The sequence below is a fragment of the Lactuca virosa genome, chromosome 3, assembly GCF_052849685.1.
Source record: "Lactuca virosa cultivar CGN04683 chromosome 3, Lactuca_virosa_CGN04683_v6, whole genome shotgun sequence".
In the NCBI taxonomy this organism is placed as follows: Eukaryota; Viridiplantae; Streptophyta; class Magnoliopsida; order Asterales; family Asteraceae; genus Lactuca; species Lactuca virosa.
The window spans coordinates 96,980,898-97,006,025 of NC_136428.1; positions in this window are offsets into that span (position 1 = coordinate 96,980,898).

Here is a 25,128-nt window from a genome sequence, read left to right on the forward strand (position 1 = left end):
TCTAGATCCTTTTTGTGTAACACCATATACAATCAATACATCTCTTGAACACCCAAATCACCATGTTCATTGTGCAAACTTTAATTCCGCATGCCAAACCATGTTCTTATGTCACTACAGACGCCTCCACGGAGGCAACACGCGTCGGATCGTGATTGGGCCGCCCATTCGGACGAATCAGCAGGCGGACACGGGGCAGGCTCGCATGCGAGGGCGACATGGCCGAACCCTGACCTTGTGCATGCGAAAATTCTCGGCTTTTGTGCCCCGATTTTCAAATAGTCATAACTTTTTCATATGGGCTCCATTTTCGACATTCTTTATATGCACGCGTAGGCGAAATTATAGTCTACAACTTTCGTTTTGACTCCGTTGGCTAATTTTGAATTTATTTTTAATATTATTATTTTTAACAGACCGGGACAGGAAAATCCGTTAAAAACTCATAACTTCTTCATCCGACGTCCGTTTTCGTCTGTCTTTTTACCGTTGTACTACTATTGACGAGACCTTCGATTCTCGTTTAGGTTGTGTCGGCTAAAAAACACTCGATCTAAAATTTGAGTTTTTAGCTGTCTACTGCTAAGCTGAAACTTAGAAAAATCATAACTTCCTCATACATAGTCAGATTTGGGCATTCTTTTTATGCACGCTCTCGGTTTAACGAACACTACGACTTTCGTTTAGATCGCTAAGACTAAAAAGCATTTTATCATAAAATTACTTTTTACGTCACACAACGTCATGCCGGTTCTGTCGCGAAACTTCGACAGGTCATAACTTCCTCGTTATAATTCGGATTTCGGTATTCTTTATATCTCCGGAATCCTTATTTCAATCACTACAACTTTCTTCATAGATCAGGTTTGTCTAACATTTATTTTCGATGCTTATTTTTATCCTTAATTCATTAAATTATAATAATTAAGCATAAAACACATAATAATCAATAATACATCTTATTATTTCAAAACAAGTTACAAAGGTTGGCCTAGACTATTACATCATCATTAGTTCCTAGCCTAGAAACACGGGCGTTACAACAAACATGTATGGGTATTCTGGGAATCACTTACTTGAGCTCGGACGATTCCACGCATCACACCCCTTTCTTTGATTAGAAACCCTTTTAATAAAACGTTTATTTGATGGAAAATTTCACCAAACCCTTAGTTTGAGTCCAGACATACCCGATAGTATGCCTGAATCCCTCAAACCAAGGCTCTGATACCAACTTGAAACATCCAAAAAATCACAGTGTAAAATTTTCGTTTTTAACATAACCAAAACACTCATTTATCTTTTATTCAAACATTTAAAAGCATTTCAAACAAAACAATTATCATAGTACAATCCTAAAATCACTAGTTGCGGAAACACACAGGTGTATACGTTGCGATCAAGCCAGAACCTTCCTTTTCGAACCGGAAGTACCTGAAAACCACAAACCACAATTGTAAGCACAAAGCTTAGTGAGTTCCCCAAAACACCACATACCATACATATCGTGCATATCATACATATCCTAAAGGGTGCTATGTGCCAACCATAGTCTTGCCATTATGCCACGAGCCGTATCATGGTCTTTCCTTGCCAAGCCGGTAACCAAAACCCTGGGTCTTACAGACAAGTGCCAGAAGCCACCTCCTGGTCTTCCATGCAAGCATCACAAAGACAACTAGCATACAATCTACAACTACTTATCTACTTAACTGCCAGAGTCCAAACTCTGGTCTTGCATACAGATTTGCTAGGAGCCACCTCCTGGTCTTTCATACAAATGCCAAGGGTCATCCATTGGTCTTCCTATAATACATAAACCAAATGGGTCGGCATTGGTGCCTTCAACTCATAGTATCGTGAGGAGACTCACATCGCACTGCTGAATCACATTGATAATCCCTGACAGCTAGTCCGGTAATTCCCCGAATATATCAATATCAAATAACACCCAAATAACAATTAGAGTTGAATCTATGTCCTTCAATCCATACTCAAGGTGAAATGACTATTTTACCCCCTAATCTAGCCTGGCCCAAGACCAAGGCTCAAACCTATAATCCAAAAGGCCCAAACATGGCCCAAAAATATCCCATGGTCAACCCTGATCAAACTGCTGGTCAAAGTCAAAGTCAAAGTCAACAGTCCATGTTGACCAAACACACCGTGTTGCCACTCGGCCACGTCGTGTTTCTCCTTTATCCCCATAGGCGGGAAAACCCTATCCAACACGTCGTGTTGCCTTGCAAACACGCTGTTTTTCCCCGAGTTCCAACAGCTTAATACATTAAGTTGTTTTCTTCGACTCCAAGAGCTCCCCATGCTCAGATCCAGACCAAAATGAGACTTAGAAGGGAAAAGTTTCCAAATTAACCCATTGGGACCACAAAAAGGTCCAAAAACCCAAACCACAAAGCTTGATTATGTAAGGGCTTAACCATTAAGTACTTAATCCTTGAAGACATAACCCCAAAACATAGATCTAACTTCCTTGAGCTGGAAAACCACATAAAGCTGCCAACTTTACGTTTATGCATGCCTAAATGAAGCTCTTAAGCTTAAAAAGGGACTTAATAAGTGACTTTATGCATGCATGAAACTCATTATCTCCTAAATCTTTCACCTTTATGCTCAAGGAGTCCAATACCAACTCAGATATGAAATAACAAGCCCTTATAATGACTTCACTCACTCCTCAACCCAAAAAAGGACCAAAAGCATAACAAAGCACAATACGAGGAGATATAAACATCTATAAGTCAAGGTTCAAACTTGATACCTTAGAAATATTGCACAAAAGAAGATGATTATGGATCCAAATCCCTTCCGCCAAGCAACACAACTTTAAGATTTCATCTTCCTTCACAAAGGCCAAAAATGAGCACCAATAACTTCTTACAAGCTCAAGAACACCACCAAGAGACTTAGGGATTGATTTTAGGGTTTTAGTGGCAATGGAGGCCGGTAAGGAGGCCATCCATGAGGACTTAAGGTCTTTATATAGGATGCAACACCCTAAAAGTTAAGGTTTCTCCATCAGCCGCCAACACGCAGTGTAAAGGCACAAACACGTCGTGTTGGTCCATTAAACTTTGTTGGCCAAATTCATATCGCCACACCGTGTTGAGGCTTCAACATGTCGTGTACAAAGAGAAATCATGAGATTTATTCCCTAAAATTTCTCCTCAAGATTTCGGGTGTTACATATATACTCAATAAAGGCTTCATTTTCTACATATTTAAAGGGTATTTTGCCAACAACAAAGAGTTTCAGGAAGAAAAATTAATCATAAGGTCATCATAGTTTCAAGTTGTGGCATTACCCTCCCCACAAGGTTCTTCAAAGTTCTTTTTTCATGTTTATTTGGTTCTGTTTGCAATTACGGTCGTGGTTTTTGTTGGGTTTTATTTTAAAATAGCCTAAAATAAATAATCAAAACTATGAGTTTAGCAACGGAAACAATTTTATGTTTGAATAAAATAAAATCATTTTACCCACCAAGGATCATTTTTCAAAGATATGAAAGATTAAAACAACCATAGAAAGGAAAGTGTTATAAACTTTGAAGACTTTGATTCTCATGCGAGATGGAAGTTGATGAGTGATGCATTAAACTCCATTGAGAAGCTCTCTATAATGTATCCAACAAGCAATTATCAACCACCAAAGATGTTGGTCTTCACTTGTGTATATGTTGTTCTTAATATTTAAGAGTTCATACCAAATAAACCTTAAAAAGAAGCAACATATAAGCTCTTAATTTTAGCACCAAAATCGCAATAAGAAGAGAGGGTGAATATGCTACAAATCTCAAAAATTGACAGCCAAAAGAGGGGTTGAATATATGAGAAAAACTAGCTAGTTTTGGTCTCATACACTCCTTTAAATACTTCTACATCCAAGATAAGGACCATACCCCATTAAGTGTATAAGTACTTGAAGTAAGAAGGCATGTGATGTAAGATGCAAGTCAAACAAGTAATTTGGCACACGCATACTTATAGTTTCTTGAAGAAAAATGGGGCATATTCTATGTCTTTCACTTAAGTTATAACTAGTAGTTAGATTCCAACTAAAGGACTTACTCTAAGTGCCCAAAAAATTATACACAACATATATATTCACACCTTATGAATATAACTAGTTTTTGTTCCCTTTTTATTATTATTTCCTAGAAACAATAATTCCTAATATGTATGTAAAATATTATTTTGATAAAATAATGTTTTTTCAGTTAAATAAAAGTGTTGATTATATTTATTAATAATTAAATTACTATTTAAAAAATAATCAATTAATAGTAACTTGTAATAAGGTGTGACCCTATAGGATCATATGTCATTAGCAAATATCATTCTATAATGACTCTTGGGCATAAATATCTTCCAAGCTCCCATTTGCACAAGACTCATTATAGATTGATATAGATAATGGTGAATGTCTAGCTGCATTTCATTACCCCCAATAAAACACGATGAAGAATGACATTCATCAACATCCAATTCCCAAAAACTCAAAGCTACAATTGATGTATAAGGTAAGTTTATGAGTTATCCCTTTGTTACAGGCATCATGTTAAACATGCGACTTGGATCACAATCAATTTTATTTGGTGTTTAACGTTGGGTAACGTACGTTATATTTCTAGCTCTCAACACATAAGAGGAACAAATCCCCTCTTGACTATATAAGCCACTTGTATAACTCACACCACACCTGATAATGGCTTTTATAACTGCTCGGTTAAGGAAAAGTGTTTGACCACATGAAATCATAACACTCCCTACACTTAAGTCTTACTATGTATCTCATGCAATAAGGATAGAAAGATACTACCTTTTATCAAGTATCACTCACGAAAGTGATCCATGAGGTGATCTTGATGCGGGTCCGTATAATACCATTTCTCTAACAAGTACCTATCAATCTTGGTTACAAAACCTTGCCTTTTTTAATCTTGTAAAAATCAACCAATCTAATTCATATTAGTCTTACTTCATAATTGCTCCCACAATTATGACTGACTATGAACTTTTTGAAGAATAAGATTATTCATGGATTAAACATGCTAATATAGAACACAACAAGTATTAATGTGATGATCATATCCCAATATATCAAAACAATACTATAGTTGGTATAGAGTTTCAATATCCAAAGACTAAATCAAAATCAAATATCATTTCTTGAATAACAAATTCCTATAGCTAAAGTGTGATTATTCATGCTTGGCTTAAGGAAATACTTTATTAATAGGTCTGACTAAATTTAATTTGAGTGAATTATGTGAATATTATCATCTCCATATTTAACTTTTTTTTAAGTATAGTTAAATGTCTCTGAGAATATGACTGGTGTTTTGATGTGACACAAAGTTCCTTAGCTTGATTAAGTATACTCTTGAAGTCACAAAAATATTTCTAGGTGATCCTTGAATGGAAGGACTCAACATTGTTTTTCAATGATCTTGTTCATCTAATCATATTTCATTTCAACTTCTCAACTAGCAGTATATTCTGATATTGTAGTAGATTGTGTAAATTTGTTTTGCTTGAACTTCATTCCAACAAAATTGACTCTTCATTCCATAAAGACGTCATAATACAATTATAAATCATAATTATATCTATCTATATTGAAGTTAGAATATTATGTAGCTTTTTACATAAAGATATTCTTCTAAAATAATTATCTCATTTACATTCTCTTAGTTCTTCTGAAGTACTCTAAGAATGTCCTTATAATCATCCAATGACTTACCCATGTATCTAATTGATATTTTATGATATGTTCAAAGCATCATCATATACCCGATCTTGTGCATACTATGGCATAAATGATAAATTTATTTGCCAAGCAAATAGAATATAAATCACTTTATCTAGATCAAACCTATGTGTTAGGTCATTCTAAGGCACACTCAAAATGATGCCATGTGGCAATGCCAAGACTCTTCTAAGGGAATCTTGTATCTTGATCTATTTCAAGATATTGTCAACATATGCAAAAGATTTTAAAACTTTAACATTCATCTTTATATATCTCCATAGATTTTACATTCCAATAATGTTTTTTGTCTTTCCTAAGTCTTTCATCTTAGAAACACTTTCTGAATCGAGGCGAAAGGGCCTTGCATAGTCAGAATATAGTTTCTCGTTATTAAGTATGTCTTGTTCGTAAAAGATTAGGAATATCACTATGCTCCCACTAGTTATTAGTAAACACAAATGTTATCTTTGTTTTGATATAAAAACATATTATGTGTTTCTATATTGAAATGAAGATTCCAGCCTAGAGATGTTTGTTGTATATTCAGAAGTGAATCTTAAGGTTTACATATTTTGTTAGGATTACACAGATTAAGAAAACCTCCAGCCTAATAATCTATATATACATCTTCAAGTAGGTGTATATAAAGAAAAGCGGGTTTTCTTGAAATCTATTTTCCATATATCATAAGAAGAATATGTAGTTATGGTAAATAATATATTTGTTGATTTAATCACGACTATATGTGAAAAGGTTTGATCATAGTTAGTCACATGAGTATGATAAAGATCATATTCAATGACATGAGTATAAGAAAATCCTTTTATAACAAGTCTTTGTTAAATTTCTATAGATATCCATGCACTTATTCTTTCTAATATAACTACTTACTCCTTCTATCCTTATTATAGAGGGGAATATTAATCAAACTCATACTTGATTATTAGACAAGGATTGCATCTTAGTGCTCATGACTCAAAGTCATTTATCATATTCAAGATCTGATGTAGCATTTTGGTAGTTGATGGATTTACTAGAAACCATCAAGAAGAACTCATGAATAATAGACTTCATATTTCTCATGTTATAGATGATTCCTACCATTCGTACGAACAATTTGTGTATATGAATAGTTGTTATTCATGTTCAACAATTCTTTATTGAAACTAGTGCCAACTTCTACTACATCAGGGTATGGTTCTTGAGTTGCTTCAAGTTCCTTGTGCCTCCCACTTGCTTTATCATTAGAAGCTGATGGGTTTTATAGGTTATGAATACATGTATAATACGGAGAAACACTTAACAATTAAGAGGGAACATACAACCTATAAGGATTTATGGTATAACACTTTGAAGGCAACATAATGTGAACAACATGTTGGATTACGTGTCCAAGCCAATAACTAAATTGGTATATACTTGAATTAAAAGCAAAGTCATTTTTGGGTTGCCCTCAAAACTAGTAATTGCCAGAATGACTTTTTGAGAGAAAGGTTGATTTATTCGTTTATTATAAGATTAATAAATAGCAATAAATAATTTATTAATATATTATGAGATTAATAAATTAATTAGAAATAGTATTATTTGATTAATAATTAATCAAAATTAATTGGAATTAATTTTGGGATTAATTGTATTAATTAAAAGTGCAAGGACTAAAGCTATAAATTTTCAATAGTTGAACAAGACAGAAATTCTAGAAAGATCCTAGGGTTGGCCAAAATTTGGAGGCTCCTTAGGGTTTCTAGATTATTCCATATGGATAATTAGGAAACTAGATAATTCCGGATTTGAAATAATATTATTTTATTTCAAATTAGGATTTATAGGCTTTTCCTATCAACTATAAATATGGTCCTTTGGCATCATATTTTTGGCCACCATTAATTCTAGAAGGATAATTGAATTTCTCATCCTCCCTCCCCTCTCCTCACAAGTCTTCTATTGCTAGGGTTTGGGTACAAACCATTAGAGGCACGAGATTTCTGGTGTTTGCTTTATAAAGCTTGTTGAAGAAGGAATGGTTTGATTATTTACTACAATAATCAAAAGGTATGTAAGCCCTTAAAACATTTGTAATTTTTTTTTATTATAGTAAAGCCTCACTAGGATTCTTAATGTTCAATTGTTTTTTGCTATCAATATAGAAAACTTAGATCCAATAGGTTACATGTGACCATAAGGGTTAAGTTTTTCTATCACATATAATATTTGTAACCTATAAAACAAATCAGTGCTATCAGAGTCCATAGTTTTCATTTGATCTTGCATAATGTTGAATTGATCAAAAATAAGGTTTATAGAAATTAAACCCTAAGGGAAGAATTTTTGAAAGTAGCTAGGTTTCTTGAAACCCTAGCCTCCACCCTTAGATTTCGAAAATTGCTAGGGTTAGATAGGGTTTGTCTACTTTCCCTAATTATTATTTTAAAAAGCCTTAAATTTTGAATAATTAAAACCTGATAAACACAACCCTCTTTTCGAAAATTAGGAGGGTTTGGATTAGGATTAAATTTGAATTATTTTATTAATAGTTTAATTTAAATAATTATCTAATCCCTAAATGATTTAATTAATTTAATTAATTGTTTACTTAAAAAATAAAGATAAATCATAATATTAATTAATTAAAAGATTTAATTTAAATAATTAATATTTAAAGCTTATATTTTGAAAAGCTTTAAAATACCCCGTATATATACTATTAAAAGTTTAATATATCATATGTATAAGACAAGTCAGTCAAATCACTAGTACGTCTCATTCATGAAACCATGCTATAAATAGGGTATAAGGAAACGACCTATCAAATGGCCGTTAAATGGGTGTTCATTCTCACCCACCGCTCCCCTGTGTGGTGGAAGGTCGTTAACCGAACGGATTTGATAGGACATAATCTCATTAAAAGTATAATGATATAAAAGTACTATAACCTTCTTTATAAAATCTCACTCTAGTTACTTTAGGAAAAATATGAAAAGTATGTTAATCCATGGAAACGCACATCATACTTTAATATGTCGTTAGTGGAACGTGTGTGGTTAGCCGACACATTAATAGAGACTTTAAAGAGAAATGATAGGCATCTACAAAACTATCATTGTTAATGGAGCACGTGTAGTTAACCGACACGTTAATTAAATATGATAAATGACATCGAGGTTGTCAAGTGTGTTTGCATGGTTATTCACATCTTGTTTGTGATCATCGACATCCCAGTTACAAATAAAAGAGCATTATCTGATATTAAACATTCCATTAATAAGATTCAATGAATCTCAAAAGATCAAGGAATTTCATAGATTGAAATCGGTGAATCGTTTTACCTACCTTCATAAATTCGCAATAATATTACGACATCCATCTTCTTAGTTGTGAACTATTATATTGGATCTAGCCTTGAATATTTATTTTGGGTTAAAATATTAAGGATTTACATCAACTAACTAAAACTATTTCTTTCATTTACTCGAGGAGATGCTACTGCTGCTCAATCAACCACCAACAACAACTTCACTCTACTATTGATCCCCTCCAAAGATAAACAAGTTGGTCCAAACTACATGGACTGGATGCGAAATATCAAGATGACTCTTCGATATGAGGGCAAAAAATATGTCCACGAAAAACCTCTTGTCGAAGTCGATGAGTCAACTGCTACTCTAGAATAAAGTGCCACCTACAAAAAACACTATGACGATGCAACAAAGGTGCTTTCATCATGGTTACAACCATGGTACCTGAGTTTCAAAAGTTCTATGAGAACTATTGGCCGTACGAGATGGGCTTAGATCTTGCGGAAAAGTTCCATAAGAGAGCACATCAAGAAAAGTATGAGGTCGTCAAAGCGTTAACGACCTGCAAGTTGCAGGAAGGAGAGTCTGTATGCAAGCGTGTGTAAAGAATGCAGAGATACATGGAGCATCTTGCAAGGCTCAATGTGAATTTTGACAAGGAGTTAGCCATTGGCATAGTCCTTAACTCATTTCCATCTTGTGATGATCAGTTCATCTTGACTTATCATTTGAAAAACACAGATACCACATTGTCCCAACTCCACAACTTTTTGCAGATAGCTGAATCATGGATGTAAAAGAATCAAGTCCCTTATTCTACAAGTACTTGTGTCCTTACCATTGGACAAAAAAGAGGAAAGAAGAGGAAGTCTAATGTTCATTTGAACTCGAAGGGAAAGGCCCATGCCAGATGGTCTAACAATGTGTTGAAGACAAAGCCCAGTTCATATATTCCTGATGTTAGTGACCCAAAAGAGGCTACTTGCTACTACTGCAACGAAAAGGGCCATTGGAAAAGAATTTTCCCTAAATACTTGCAAAACATCAAGGATGGTGTTGGAAAATGTTTTTGTATGTGACCATCACTGAAATAAGACGAACTGTTTTGATGTTATCTAACAAATATTATCAGTTATTTCAGGTTATATGAATGCGTGATCAAACGGCATATACAAAAACACATGAATGACAAAAACGCATAAACGTAAATTCACAACTCGACAAAGTCTCAACCTGCATGCTAACCCTTATGGATCAAATCCAAATTTAGAACCAAATCATTAAGGTCCCGCGACCGACCCGCGGCCCGCGCCCATACCCGCGGAGATCATGGATCAAATCCAAAATTCAGAACCGAACCATTCAGGTCCCGCGGCCCGCATGACAAACCGCACAAAACTGATCAGGTCCAGTGACCGACCCGCGGCCCGAGCCCAAACCACACATGATACATTTCGATCTCGTTTCATTCAGGTCCAAAACTTAATGCCTCACGCGACCCGACCCGCGGCCCGCGCCCATACCCGCGTAGATCGAGTTTTTCACTTCAGCTATTCAGATCGTAAGAAGCAGCCATGCACGCGACCTACCCGCGACCCGCGCCCACACCCGCGTAGATTGTTTTTACTTCAGGTCCAAACCACTCTGCTATACGCGACCATGCATGCGACCCGCGCATAAACCGCGTAAGACTCATCCATGCAAGATACCCACGAATATATATTATATATATTGTGTGTGTGTGTGTGTGTATATATATATATATATATATATATATATATATATATATATATGAAGGAAGAAACAAGAAAACACAAAAGCAAAAGTCTCCATCACATGTGTTTCTTCTTTCTTTCTAAACCCACAGCTTCATCATCACTTCCAGCATACATACCACCTAGAAATTACTTTTGAATATATATACATGCACATGCATCGTGTATATGTGTGTGTGCTGTGAGGAATGAAAGCAAAGACAACACAAAAGAAGAAAACCCACATCTCTCATCCTTTCCAGCTTTCAACCAACTTTTCCATTACTTTTCCTTAAACTATGAATGGTTGCTAGCTTCATTTCTACATAAATACATGCATGTACGTGAGTAAGAAAAGTGTGAGTGAATTGTAAGAGTTTAAGTGTTGTGTATTAGCTTGTAATATCTTCAACAAACATTCTCATTTCCAGAAGAAGAAAGCCAAAGCCAAGACCAACAAGCTTCAAGAACAACCTCTTCTTCAAGAAAAACTTCAAGAACACAAACACTATTCATCATCTTCCTCACATTCAACCCATCAAACAAAGCCTACACCACCTTTGTTTACTACACCAATCACCACCAAACACCTCTCTCACATCAAACTACCAAAACCCAACAACAAAACAACCCTAAACAAGATGAAGAAATTCTAATCTGTGCATGAAAACTTCAAAGAACACGACCCTTGTTAAGCAACCCATAAACTTACACGACCCGTGTAAACACCAAACCCAGAAATCCTCTAAACCTTGAAAACGCCCCGTGTTGAGTCCAAGTCAAATATCTACACGACCTGTGTTCAACCTCTGCCCAAAAAGACCCTTTCAAAACAACCAATACCAACTTCCAAAACAACCAATACCGACACCCAAAACAACCAATACCGACACTCAAAACAACCAATACCAACACCCAAAACAACCAATACCAACCTCCAAACAACCAGAAATATCTTAAATACAATTACATAAACCCGTGTATTTTGTAATATTGTATAAATAAATGTGTAACAAAACTTTGAATAAACTTATTGTTACATATCAAGTACCGGATTGAACATTGAACAAATAGAGACACAGTCTATTAGGATCCAGTCAAACCCTAAGCCTGTTAGTCATTTATTTGACTAACAACTTGACAAAACAGTCGTTCCACAAGTCCCGTTCTAACACCACCTACTATATATATATTTATATATTTTATTAACGCTTTATGTCATTTAAATACTGTCATTTATTTCATTTATAGCTTTCAGTCATTTATAGCTTTCCAGTGTTTATTTATTCCGCACTTCTTATCTTTCCGCATCTAATCTCATTAAATATATATATCTGTCACCCAGTAACTGGTAACCGAGCCTTTTATTCGTGGTAATCAGATTGTAATATAGATTTCTAACAATTGGTATCAGAGCTTGTGTGATTTACTTTGAAATTTTTGTCGAAAACCTTTGGTTAGCGTTTTTTTTTAAAACCTTCCATTAGCGTTTCTTTAAAATTTTCATTTTAATATCACTTGTTCAAAATCCTTTCAAATATATATATATATATATATATATATATAATGTCTTCTGCTAATCACTCCAACATGAACTCTGTTTCTATTGCTAACAGCTTGGGATCTGGTTCACGGGCACCCATACTTATTCCTGAAGAGTATAATTCGTGGGTTGGCCGTATGAATCTTCATCTCAACTCCATAAATGAAAATGTCTGGAATTGTGTAGAAGGAACATATGCTACTCCAGAAAATATGGCTACTCTTGCTACAAATCAAGCTACTCTTGCTGAAACCGAAAAAAGGCTGCAACTCCAAGCCAAAAAGGAACTTGTGTCTGGAATTCCCCACAGTATTCTAAGTCAGATGGATGACATAATACTATTGACTACAAATCAAATCTGGGAAAATTTAAAAAATCGTTTTTGTGGAAATCAAAGAATTATTGGAAACAAAAGAACATCTGTTTTAAATGAATTCGATAATTTCAAGATGCTTTCATCAGAAACCATCCATGATGCTCATGATAGGTTCAATTTTATCATGGTAAAAATGAACAATTTGGGAATCAAAAAGACACAACACGAGATAAATCTCAAGTTTCTAAACAATCTTTACGAAAGCTGGAAGATGGTTAAACTCATCATTCAGGGAAATCCAGCCATTCATACTGAAACTTTATACAATTTGTATGGAGAACTTCAATCGTATGAATCCTCGATTGACCCACCAACCACTACAGCTTTTGGAGGACCACTTGCTCTCGTTTCCACATCTTCTCAAAACCAAACACCTTTTAATGAACAAAACTTCAATCATTTTAATCAGACATCTTTTCAAAACCAACCCTTTTTGAACAATTCTTTTGATCAATCTGATTTAAATGATGAAGCAGACTACCAACAACTGTGTGCTTTGGTAGCAAACACAAACCTCTAGAGATTTATTCCAAATCACGGTCAATCGAATTTTAAACCAAATTTTCAAAACCAACCATCATATGGACAAAATAATTCTGGATTTCAACCAAGACCTCAACCTGTTCAAAACAACTCAGGTTTTCAACCAAGACCTTATTTTGGACAAAATTTTCAAAGACCTTCCTTCCAAAACAATTCAAACCAAGGTTTTCAAAACCAGGGATTTCAAAACAATCCCAACTCAAGTCATCATAACAATAACCAAAACAACAGTTTTCAAAACCAAAACAGAGGATTCCAAAATCAAGGTTACACTAATCAAAACAATGGCTTTCAAAACAACCAAAATTTTGGATACCAACAGAACCCTTCCCAATCTTCCCAACAAATCCAAACTCAAGCTCCTGAAAGACTTCCGATTAAAAGTCAAAAGGATGACAGTGATGAAGAAGTGATCATTTGTCACAACTGCAAAGGAACTAATCACTATGCCGGAGAATGCCGAGCCAAAAACAAAACCAAAGTCAAAGACTCAGCATACTACGCTCAAAAATCCTATGAATTAAAGAAACAAGAAAATCAAGATAAGCAAAGAGCATTGATGGTAATCCATGAACCAAACGTGTAATACTGGCCAACTTCTGAAGACGAAGCTGACAATGAACCAACACAATCAAACTTCTGTTTCGTAGTTGGTGTTGATAGACCTTCAAGAGCTCCAAACGTCATAGAACAGGTATGGTCTATGATCTCTGAACTTGGTCTTTCGAAATCAATTTTTGAGTCCCATATAACCAAGATTGAGAAAAGTCTAGAAGCTGATCTCAAAAAATATCATGACACAATGATCAATTCCGATATCTGCAAATCTGAGTTACAAACCTTGCAACTCAAATTTGGAGAATCAACAAGGATAAAGAACAAATTGGAAAGAGACGTTGAAAGAAAATCAGAAGATTATAATCACGTCTTGGAACAATTAAATCAAACCCTAATTCAGAAAAAGGATTTGGAACAAAAAATTCAGTCGGCCATTTCTTCTGAAACAAAAGATGTTTTAGAAATGGAAATCCTTCAGTTGAAACAAAACCTTCAAGAATCAACCGAAAAATACAATGCTTTAAATGAAAAACTGAATGATTCCTTTAAACAAATCAATTTTCTTGAAACAGAAAACAAAAGATTGGTATGGAACATGGATTCTATCAAAATTGTCAGAAAGCTAAGTGATGATATTTTCACCAAGGCAAACACCTTGGGAACTGGCAAAATTGATACGAATTACAGACCAGGAATTGGAAGAGAATCCTTTGAAAATGAACTAGCTAAACAAGAAAACATAACAATTTGTGAAAACTCTAAATCCACTCTTCCAGATCTTTTCACATCTGCTAATGAGGAAGATTCAGATGACGAAACAGTTATCAACTGTAGCCCAGATGACACTGCTTTCACTGTTTCCAAAAAGTCTATTAAAAGAGTTGTAAAATCTGAAACAAACTCTGCTAGTTCTTCAACAAACCAAATCAAACATACCAATGAAGCAACCATAACCCCACTTAACAAACCAAAAGTTTTTGAAAACAAACCAAAGAAACCAGTTCAACCTTACCTCATACCTCAAAAACAGGTTTCCAAACAAAAACCAAAACCTTTTCAAAAACCTTTTGAAAACCGCTTTCAAGAGATCACCTTTAACCATTCAAGGAACCTTAAAAAACGACCAAATCAGAAAGTTCCAAACCATCATCTTCAAAAAGCTTTTCATAACCGCCAATCACATCCCAGATATGAAGAGAACTTTTCAAACAAATCTTCACATCTAGGATATCGTTCACCAAATCACAGATTTTATAAACCCACAGGTTTTCAAAAACAAATCACATTTTGGGAAAACTTGATAAATAAAATCAAACGTCAACCATTCCATCCTAATAAACCAAACTCTTATAGCAACGTGAAGTCAAATGCTATAAGAAATTCATTAAGCAAAACACCCAAAATAACAACAACTAACAAACCAGGACCCATTCAGATTTGGGTACCTAAACCTTCTGTATAATTGTAGGTATTTAATGTTGGAGAACCCAATGATGATACATGGTATATTGATAGTGGCTGCTCCAAGCATATGACAGGAAACCGAAACTACCTGCGTGACTTCAAACCCACCCAAACAAATCAAGATGTTACCTTCGGCAACAACATGACGGCAAAAATCAAAGGTTATGGAAACATAACAAATGGTAACTTCACCATAAAGAAAGTTGCATATGTCGATGACCTGAAACACAACCTTATCAGTGTTTCTCAACTGTGTGATAACGATCTTGAAGTTCTATTCACCAAACAACGAAGCTTGATCATGGACGCCAAAACCAAAGAGGTTATCGTTGATTCTTACCGTGCCGGAAATATGTATCCACTTTACATGGATCTTATCTATGGTAAACCCGATATATGTCTGCTATCTAAAGCCCCAGCAGATATTAGTTGGTTATGGCACCGTCGCCTTTCCCATCTAAACTTTGGGTACATCAACAAACTGATCGGCGATGATCTTGTTCGAGGGCTACCACTTCTGAAGATCGATAACGAAACTCTTTGTGCCGCATGTGAAAAAGGAAAACTTTCCAAATCAACTCACAAAAGCATCTCAGAATCTAGTGTATCCGAACCACTAGAACTGTTGCACATAGACCTTTGTGGCCCTGCCAAAACCCAAACTATACAAGGGAAGAAGTACATTCTTATTGTCGTTGATGGTTTTTCGCGCTTTACTTGGGTCTTTTTCTTAAGACTAAAATCAGAAGCACCTGAAGAGATGATCAACTTCATCAAACAAATCGAACTGAAGCTCAAACGACCTGTTCGAAGAATCCGAAGTGATAATGGTTTAGAGTTCAAAAACAAGACTCTAGATTCATTTCTCAAAGACAAAGGAATTGAACATAACTTCTCAGCCCCGTACACTCCACAACAGAACGGCGTTGTCGAAAGAAGGAACAGAACTCTATGTGAAGCTGCAAGATCAATGCTTATCTTCGCTGATCTGCCACAATACTTCTGGGCAGAAGCAATAGCCACAGCTTGCTACACTCAAAATCGTTCCTTAATCCATAAACATCTTCATAAAACACCATATGAAGTCATTAACAACCGAAAACCAAACATCAAATTTTTCCATATTTTTGGTTGTCGATGCTTCATAAAGAACAATAAAGATCACCTTTCAAAATTTGAATCAAGGTCGGACGAAGGAATTTTCCTTGGTTACTCGTTTTCCTCAGCTGCTTATCGAGTACTGAACAAACGTACCAGAGTAATTGAAGAAAGTACCGATGTTCATTTCGATGAATTTTATGTCAGGAAATTGGATCGTGAACATTTTGGTTCAAAAATGATCGATAATATTTTTCAAAATCCAATTCAACAAACACCTTCTCCTGACAGAGATATTGAAATCGATCTTGATTTACTTTTTGAACAACCCAAAACCGCTTACAATTCTGAACTTCTAACTACTTCTATTGATTCTACAGGAACAACCACTGAAGGAAATCCACAAACAAACCGAAATGATGCAGATTAATTCGAGGGGGAACCACCTACACATACTTCTTCATTGGAACAAACACCAAATCCTAATTTAAATACCCCATCCCCAAATATCCAAAACAATCCCGATGCATCATTTATGGGGGAACCTTCAAACCTGTTCCAAGATGAAACTCCCGGAAAAGAACAATGGGATACTGAAATTCCAATTATTATAGCGGAAGAGAATCGCTTAATAAAATGGACCAGAAACCACCCAACTGACCAAATCATCGGAGATCCAAACTCAGGCATCCAAACTAGAGCCGCAACTTCTAATGATTGTTTATTTGGAGCCTTATTATCCATGACTGAACCTAAAACCATACATTCTGCTCTCAAAGATCCAGACTGGGTAAAAGCTATGCAAGAAGAGCTAGAAGAATTTGAAAGAAATGACGTATGGAATCTTGTCCCTACCCCACCCGATGTTTCTGTTATAGGTTCAAGATGGGTATTCAGAAACAAAACTGACGATCAAGGAATCGTTTGTCGAAACAAGGCATGTCTCGTAGTCAAAGGATATTCACAACAAGAAGGAATCGACTACGATGAAACATATGCTCCAGTTGCCAGAATTGAAGCAATTCGCATCTTTCTTGCATATGCTGCACATAAGAACTTCAAAGTATTCCAAATGGATGTTAAATGTGCATTCCTACATGGAGAGTTAGATCGCGATGTATACATCCAACAACCACCAGGTTTCGAAGATCCCAAATTTCCTGATCACAGCTTCAAATTGCAGAAAGCTGTCTATGGCTTGAAACAAGCACCCCGAGCCTGGTATGCCACATTGACAACCTTTCTCGAAGAATCAGGTTTTAAAAGAGGTTCAATCGATCAAACCCTCTTTCGTAAAATCTATAATAAACATCTTTTAATCGTACAAATATATGTTGATGACATTATTTTCGGTTCTACTGATGAATCTTTGAGTATTAAGTTTGCAGATCTAATGAAGAGCAAATTTGAAATGAGCATGATTGGGGAGATGACTACTTTTCTCGGACTTCAAATCAAACAGTCAACTGATGGCATTTTCATCAACCAAGAGAATTATGTCAAAAACCTACTCACTCGCTTTTCAATGGACAAATCCAATACCGCAAAAACCCCAATGGCTTTTGGATACAAAATCGATGCAGACTTAAATGGAAAACCTGTTGATCAGAAAAAATATCGTGGAATGATCGGATCACTCTTATACCTCACTGCCAGCAGACCTGACATCATGTTTTCTACATGTGTCTGTGCCAAATACCAAGCAAATCCTATGGAATCCCATGTAGTTGCTGTGAAACGCATCTTCAAATACCTAAAAGGCACTCCCAAACTTGGCCTTTGGTATCCAGCTAAATCCGATTTTCAGCTGAACGCTTTCACCGACTCAGACTATGGAGGATGCAAGTTAGATAGAAAGAGTACATTTAGTAGCTGTCAATTCCTAGGAGGTAGACTAGTGAGTTGGACTTCAAAGAAACAGACTTGTGTATCCACATCAACAGCAGAAGTTGAATACGTCGCTGCCGCCAGCTGTTGTTCGCAAGTCATATGGATGCAAACTCAACTGCGAGACTATGGCTTCAAAATTTCACAAATTCCCATATTTTGTGACTCAACCAGTGCAATTGCCATTTCTCACAATCCCGTTCACCATTCCATGACAAAGCACATCGACATTCGATATCATTTCATCAAAGACAACATTCAAAAGGGTCATATCGAATTGCACTTCATCATTTCATCGAAGATCAAATTGCCGATGTCTTCACTAAGGCTCTCGATGAAACAAAGTTTCAATACTTCCTAGGCCGTCTAGGAATGTTAAATCCAGATAACATCTATCCTTAAACTTTTACTTTTTGTTTGTACAAAAGTGTGTTTACTTTCATTCAAAAGGAAAATTCAAAAACAATTAAAAATTGCTTTCCTTTTAAAAATTACCAAAAAAACATTCAAATAACCAATATTTCCAAAAACCATGCAGAAAAACAAATCTTAAAAAAATTAATAAAAGACTTGCCATAATAAGCTTTTATAGAACCTTGTGATTAATCTTCTCTTGACTTAATTTTCAGATGCTTATGCTCGATGAAGATTTTAAGTCATATTGATTCTCAATTGGAGTGAAGGTTCAAATATCCTACTTTTCATAATGTATATAACTTTATTTCCTTCGATTTTATTTCATTATTGACGATTTTAAACAATCAAGGGACATAAGGTTAGGAGGTTCAGATGAAAACAAAAACCTATGTGAGAATTTGTGCCTCGTCGATCTAAATCATTGTGGAAACCATTTCTTGTGAGCTTAGGTGTGTCGCTATTGCTTATAAGGTATAACCGATTATACCTTGTCACGGTCTCATTTTTGCTTAGATATCAAAATGACCAGGGACGATACATTCATTTCTTACATACTAGACAAACTGTCTTTTATGCCACATTTCCCTACCCAGATAAATGCCAACCAAAAATGAAGACTTGCGATCCCATGATCCATCAAGCAAAGACGACATATCCTTACAAGAAAACCAAAGGAGAAACAAAGATCGTTTATCTCCAACAAATGGTATCAAAAAAAAACCCCCCCACAGGAGAAACAAAGATCTATCAACATCCAATCCTCAAAGACAAATCAAAAAGATGGTTCAACGAAGAAATACCAAACAAAACAAAAAATTTCTACATTTGGTCTTTTCAAAACAAACTTTCAACCAAATGGTTATTTCAAAACAAAAATCATAAAATTCACGATTTGTTTTAACCATTTTTGACAAAAGAAGATAGCTCAATCACTCAAGTCAAATACTCTTAAAAACTCTCAAATGTAGCAAACTCTCAAAACAAAATATCTTTTTACAGTAAATCGATATTGATCAACAAACAGGACACTATCAAAGAGAAGCTGCAACAACAATGAATTTCCCGGGATACTTTAGCCCTCATCATTGAAAATTCTTAGCTGCAAACTGCACTATGAAAATTGCTAAACCCCTCTACATGTATTTCCCGACGGAGAGAGAGTGAACGTTAATGGCATGAATGAAGAAACCCGCTGAGTAATGCCGAAACCAGTCTTATGTGATTGATTATCTAATAATGAGACTAAGTGACTTACAGGAAAAGCATAGCTGAACACCTCCAATTTGAGTGTGAGTCGTCAGAGAGAGATATCACTCATTTTTAGTGATCATTAACTTGTTCTGCTGCCAGAACAACCAAACACCCAAGTGAAGTGTGAGCTATACCAATAAGCGTTCATCTGAATCGACCTGTTAGACCACTTGTCGTCAGAAATAATGCTATAAAATCTTAAGAAATCTCTTTAGATACATATATGGCTACCCTTTGATAACCGAACCCGAGACTTTGATTCGGAAACAAATTTCTGAAAATCTTTTACATAAGATATGTTAAACAAAGTCACAAGCTTTCAAAACAATCACTATGTTTTATATATACCTTATCATTGACAAAAAACTTTTATCCCAAATCTTCAAGATTAAAACTGTTAATGTGATAATATTTGTCCTTATTTCATCAATGATCACATAGGGGGAAATTGTTGGAAAATGTTTTTGTATGTGACCATCACTGAAATAAGACGAACTGTTTTGATGTTATATAACAAATATTATCAGTTATTTCAGGTTATATGAATGCGTGATCAAACGGCATATACAAAAACACATGAATGACAAAAACGCATAAACGTAAATTCACAACTCGACAAAGTCTCAACCCGCATGCTAACCCTTATGGATCAAATCCAAATTTAGAACCAAATCATTAAGGTCCCGCGACCGACCCGCAGCCCGCGCCCATACCTGAGGAGATCATGGATCAAATCCAAAATTCAGAACCGAACCATTCAGGTCCCGCGACCAGCCCGCGGCCCGCATGATAAACCGCACAAAACTGATCAGGTCTAGCGACCGACCCGCGGCCCGAGCCCAAACCGCACATGATACATTTCGATCTCGTTTCATTCAGGTCCAAAACTTAATGCCTCACGCGACCCGACCCGCGGCCCGCGCCCATACCCGCGTAGATCGAGTTTTTCACTTCAACTATTCAGATCGTAAGAAGCAGCCATGCACGCGACCTACCCGCGACCCGCGCCCACACCCGCGTAGATTGTTTTTACTTCAGGTCCAAACCACTCTGCTATACGCGACCATGCATGCGACCCGCGCATAAACCGCGTAAGACTCATCCATGCAAGATACCCACGAATATATATTATATATTGTGTGTGTGTGTGTATATATATATATATATATATATATATATATATATATATATATATATATATATATATATGAAGGAAGAAACAAGAAAACACAAAAGCAAAAGTCTCCATCACATGTGTTTCTTCTTTCTTTCTAAACCCACAGCTTCATCATCACTTCCAGCATACATACCACCTAGAAATTACTTTTGAATATATATACATGCACATGCATCGTGTATATGTGTGTGTGCTGTGAGGAATGAAAGCAAAGACAACACAAAAGAAGAAAACCCACATCTCTCATCCTTTCCAGCTTTCAACCAACTTTTCCATTACTTTTCCTTAAACTATGAATGGTTGCTAGCTTCATTTCTGCATAAATACATGCATGTACGTGAGTAAGAAAAGTGTGAGTGAATTGTAAGAGTTTAAGTGTTGTGTATTAGCTTGTAATATCTTCAGCAAACATTCTCATTTCCAGAAGAAGAAAGCCAAAGCCAAGACCAACAAGCTTCAAGAACAACCTCTTCTTCAAGAAAAACTTCAAGAACACAAACACTATTCATCATCTTCCTCACATTCAACCCATCAAACAAAGCCTACACCACCTTTGTTTACTACACCAATCACCACCAAACACCTCTCTCACATCAAACTACCAAAACCCAACCACAAAACAACCCTAAACAAGATGAAGAAATTCTAATCTGTGCATGAAAACTTCAAAGAACACGACCCTTGTTAAGCAACCCATAAACTTACACGACCCGTGTAAACACCAAACCCAGAAATCCTCTAAACCTTGAAAACGCCCCGTGTTGAGTCCAAGTCAAATATCTACACGACCCGTGTTCAACCTCTGCCCAAAAAGACCCTTTCAAAACAACCAATACCAACTTCCAAAACAACCAATACCGACACCCAAAACAACCAATATCGACACCCAAAACAACCAATACCAACACCCAAAACAACCAATACCAACCTCCAAACAACCAGAAATATCTTAAATACAATTACATAAACCCGTGTATTTTGTAATACTGTATAAATAACTATGTAACAAAACTTTGAATAAACTTATTGTTACATATCAAGTACCGGATTGAACATTGAACAAATAGAGACAGAGTCTATTAGGATCCAGTCCAACCCTAAGCCTGTTAGTCATTTATTTGACTAACAACTTGACAAAACAGTCGTTCCACAAGTCCCGTTCTAACACCACCTACTATATATATATATTTATATATTTTATTAATGCTTTATGTCATTTAAATACTATCATTTATTTCATTTATAGCTTTCAGTCATTTATAGCTTTCCAGTATTTATTTATTTCGCACTTCTTATCTTTCCGCATCTAATCTCATTAAATATATATATATATATATATATGTCACCCAGTAACTGGTAACCGAGCCTTTTATTCGTGGTAATCAGATTGTAATATAGATTTCTAACAGATGGCAAGGTCAATACATCGTCGACAAGTATATACACTATTCAATTCAATAACTCACAACTTACTCGTTCTTTGGTCCTTGATACAGGATGTGGAATTCACATTTGTTCTGGATTGCAGGGGCTAAGAGAAAGGGAGGAGGTGTAGCATGAAAGAATAAATTTTATCATGGGAAATAAGAGATTTTCTCATGTTACCAAGATTGGAACTTCTAGTTTTGTGCTTGGTGGTGATGTTAGGATAGATTTGATTGATTGTCGTTATTCTTTAGAAATGACGCGAAACATTACTTCTTTTCATGCACTATTTATACAAGGTTTTTGATATTCGTTTAGTGTTATGAATGGTTTGATTTTAGCTTATAAGAGTGGTGTTTTTATGTTTGAAGCTTTACCTTGTAATGGTGTGTATGAAACTATGATTTGTGTTGATAGCTTAGGCAATAGTGTATTCCATGTTGATTTATTTAATGGTGTAGACAAAGCATGCTTATGGCATTGTCATCTTGGACACATTAACAAGAAACGCATCGACTAACTGCAAATGGATGGGGTGTTGGAGTCATTTGACTTAAGGTCAGATAATGACTATGAGTCTTGCCTTTTGGATAAGATGACAAAGTCACCTTTCATTGGGTCTTGTGAAAGAGGTGAGGTTTTGTTGGATCTTATGCACATAGATGTGTGTGGTCCCTTCAGATCTGCACCGAGAGATGCAAATTGATACTACGTGACATTGACAAATGATTATACCAGATATGGTTATATCTACTTAATCAAATATAGATCAGAAACCTTTGAAAAGTTCAAAGAATTTAGACACGAGGTCGAGAATCAACTGGGAAGGAAGATAAAGATGCTCCGATCTATTAGAAGTAGAGAGTATCTTAGTATCAAGTACCATGACTATCTCAAGTAATGTGTAATACTTTTACAATTGTGAAACATCCCAAAAATACAGTCCAAAAATTTCGTTTTGAAAATTATTATAAAACCATAAACCATCCATAATCAAAAAGAAAACCAGGTATCATGTATCTCAAAACATCATATCAATACTGTGACAAAATCATATGATAGAAATATTAGAGTAATCTCCAAGGCCAGAAAGATTGTGGTGTGTGCCATGCTATCAACCCGAGCCCTTCCGTTTACTAGTTGAAGTACCTGAAACCAAAACTAAAAACTGTAAGCACGAAGCTTAGTGAGCTCCCACAAACTACCACATACCATACACATAACATATATCAAATAGCATAACTCTGGGACTACTTCCAACTTCATCGGGATGAACCCGACATCAGACTCCTGCCCGGCATCGGGCTCACCCCGGCATCAGACTACATCTGGCATCGAGCTCACCCCGGCATCGGGCTTACCCCGAAACATACACAACATAACATATATCATAAACATACAACATAACATATAAACTACATTGGCCTTAACCCGACATCGGGACGAAGCCCGAAACACATAACTGATAACATATAAATTAGCATGCATCGGGTTTACCCCGGAACACAAAACACATAACAGATACACTAACATACATCAAGCTTTCCCCGGAACACATAACACATAGCATGCATGAATCACAAAGACATCAAGCATACATATACTCTCCTCGGGACCGCCCCGGCATCGGACCGAAGCCCGGAACTATTATCAACTAAACGGGCTGACATTGTGGCCTTAGACCCGTTCCTACTGGAGAGAAACTCACCTCTCAATCTCATTGCTGAAAAACTCGTTCAAGGTAACTCTGTCCGCTGCTCCAACTACTCTCTGGCTATTATGACCAAATAAACACTTAGTCAAACTCTCCGGCCCAATCCTTTCTAGTCCTTCCAAACTCATTAAAGCCCATTAAAGTCTCCAAATGGCCCAATTTTCTAAATTAGGCCCAACTCCTCAAATGGGCTTTCCTCTCAAGCCCAACTAGTCCTTTGACTGACTTTTAAAGGCCCATCACGGCCCAACTACTGCTATGTCCAAATCTTGGCCCAAACTGAGGCACAATAACATAAAGCCCACTGTCTGAGCGTATGCTGAGCGTACCCTTCTGTACGTTGCTCGTACTGCTTGAATGGCTTGTACGCTACTCGTACTGGCGTGTAAGCCCAACGTACTCTCCTGTTAAGCCATTTTCTCCAAAACTGCTTAATCCCTTAAGACACTACGTCCAAACTACAAATCTAAGTCCAATACTTCGTCCTAACCCATAAAGTCGATCACTTGGTGGCCTGCAACCCACCAAATGAACCCAACTCTAAAAATAGCAATAAACTTCCATGGAAATGGCTAGATCTCATGCATGGCTACATAAAGGCTTCAGAGCTTGCAACTTTACTGCTAAAGGGACACTTTGAGCTTCAAGGGTGGCAACCCTAAGCTCAAAAACGAAGTTGCATGAACAAGATCCACTCTTTGGACCTAAAAACGTCCAAAGCTTCAAAACCCTAGATCTAAGCTTCTAATAGGAAAGATAGGAGGATTATACCTCATTTGGGTGCCAAAAGATGAACTAGTTCCAAATCCTTGAGCTCAAGATACTCAAGTGCTTTTCCTCCAACTTCTCTTC